The sequence below is a fragment of the Penaeus japonicus genome, unplaced genomic scaffold (assembly GCF_977035675.1).
Source record: "Penaeus japonicus unplaced genomic scaffold, GWHDUDI00000001_assembly GWHDUDI00000002, whole genome shotgun sequence".
Taxonomy (NCBI): domain Eukaryota; kingdom Metazoa; phylum Arthropoda; class Malacostraca; order Decapoda; family Penaeidae; genus Penaeus; species Penaeus japonicus.
This window is the reverse complement of record NW_028234404.1, coordinates 19,975,595-19,978,094: the sequence shown is the minus strand read 5'-3', so window position 1 is coordinate 19,978,094 and position 2,500 is coordinate 19,975,595. Positions and strand designations below refer to the sequence as shown.

The window sequence follows — 2,500 nt, the reverse complement described above, 5'->3', positions numbered from 1 at the left end:
CCATTTTTAACAAGAATATCTAAAATATGAACAATTTCATCATGAAAGATCAGTTAAATCCACTGATGATGAGTGTTTGAACACTCGAAACGTTTGGTTCCAATTTGTAATAAAGAAGTTTTTGAAGATTGCTTCTGTTTTTTGCTACACCGAAGAAAGTTTTAGTTACCTCAAGGCTGGAAATAAGGATGTTTCTTCTGGCAACACTGATCTTGAGATTCATTATTAACCTCCGCTTCCCAGTTGGAAGTTCTACTGCTTACATTATCAGAAAAAGGTATGGTGATCATGTGTTAAAAGTTTACAGAAATTATCAAAAATGTTCTTTTAAAGTAGAAAAAGTACAATATGACATAACATTTCTGAAAGAATTTTTAAAAAATAAGCTTATCCCAAAATTTTTGAGATTTAAATTATGGAAACAAAATAATAATAATAACAGAGCATGTAAGACCTTCCAGTACAAACTCTTGGATATCGAAATTAAGTCAAAATCAAGGGAATTTAATAAACATAAATGTAAATTATTGGACTTTGAAACTGAATTGAAACAATCCATTTCGTTTTTAGATTTCAACCACCTAAGATGTTGTACGGAAAGTCGCAACTTAGTTTCTCTAAAGAATGTTCAGAGAACCCATGAAAAGAAATTATTTTACTTAGGCTTAAACAAACCTCATGAGTTTCTCGACCCCAACAAAGTTGTTTTTAACTACTCTGATGTCAATTTGTCTCATAACTTGAAATGTCTACTACCTAAAGGCCTGAAATTTGGTATTCCCCCTCGGAAAATTAACTTCTCTCATTTCTTTTTGTCTTTTGAGAAATTGCTTCGTTCTCTAAATTTTCATAAGCCTGTTAATATTTTTCCTGAAACTAGAAATCATGTAAAATCAGTCATAAAAAACCTTGCATTCTCTTTATATTATTCCTACCAAAAGGAAAAAATTGATGAGGGCATAACAGATTCAGACCTTCGGCTTCTAAAGGAATTAGCGGAAAATGATGACGTCATTATCTCAAAACCAGACAAGGGGCAGGGTGTTGTGTTATTGAATAAAGTAGATTATATTAAGAAAATTGAAGATATTCTGAATGATAAAACTAAGTTTAGTAAAGTAGACAACAAATGTGAATCTTTGATTATTAAAAATGAAGATAGACTAAATTCCTTACTTAGAAAACTTAAGAAAGAACACATCATTGATGACTCAACGTACTCCTCCCTTTTCACCTCAGGCTCTAGACCTGGTATTTTATATGGATTGCCCAAGATTCACAAAGCTAACGTCCCTTTGAGGCCTATCCTCTCTGCCATTGGAACTATTAATTATAATGTATCAAAATTTTTCATTCCTATTCTTAAAAGTCTCACTATTAATAGTTACACCATACAGAATACTTTCACTTTTTTGAATGATTTGATGAAAATTAATAATGCTGATGAATTTATCTTAGCGAGTTTTGACGTCACAAACCTTTTCACTAATGTCCCACTAGAAGAAACTTTGTCAATTATTATGGACACTCTTTTTAAAGATAAAATTGAAATCCAAGGATTAGATAAATCAAATTTTAAGAAACTTCTGACCATAGCTACTAAAGACATCTTGTTTTATTTTAACAATAAATTGTATAAACAAATTGAAGGAGTTGCTATGGGTAGCCCTTTAGGCCCAACTCTTGCTAACATTTTCATGTGTCATTTTGAAACTATTTGTCTTAATAATTGCCCCGAAAGTTTCAAACCTTGCCATTATTTCAGATATGTTGATGACACTTTACTACTTTTCAAATCCAGAGATAGTATCACTAAATTTCTTGACTACTTGAATGCTAAACACCCTAATATAAAATTCACTTTTAATATAGAGAAAAATGGTTGTCTCCCTTTTTTGGATGTTAATATTTCTCGGGATAATAATTCTTTTACCTCATCAGTCTACAGAAAACCAACTTATACAGGTCTAACTACTAAATTTGATTCTTACATTCCTTTGAAATATAAAAGTAATCTTATTTGCATTTTAGTGTATAGAGCATTCAAGATTTCAAAGAATTTTCTGATATTTCATGATGAAATTGTTCATATTTTAGATATTCTTGTTAAAAATGGGTTCCCTCTTAATTTCATCCATAGCTTTATAAAGAGAACCTTAAATAAATTAATTGCACCAGTAGACATTCCGTCTACAGTACCCAAAGATGTCATTTATATTAAACTTCCTTACCTTGGTTCTTTCAGTCACAATTTGGAAAGAAAATTAACAAAGATTGTTCATAATAGTTTCTCTACTGTTAAATTGAAGGTCATTTATACTTCTTCCTTAACCATTGGCAATCTATTCAGATTTAAAGACAAATTCCTAAATCTTTACGTTCTTCGATCGTTTATAGATTCTCTTGTAGTAGCTGTAACGCTACTTATGTGGGAAAGACTTCTCGCAATTTGATTATGCGTATCGAGGAACATAAAGGTTTTTCATTTAGAAATAATAAT

The 2,500-nt window shown here is 30.5% G+C and overlaps 1 pseudogene; it reads left to right on the top strand.

The window, feature by feature from the left end:
• Window positions 1-1,520: 1,520 nt before the first annotated feature.
• Window positions 1,521-2,500, top strand: part of LOC147472284 (uncharacterized) — a 1,184-nt pseudogene continuing 204 nt past the window's right edge.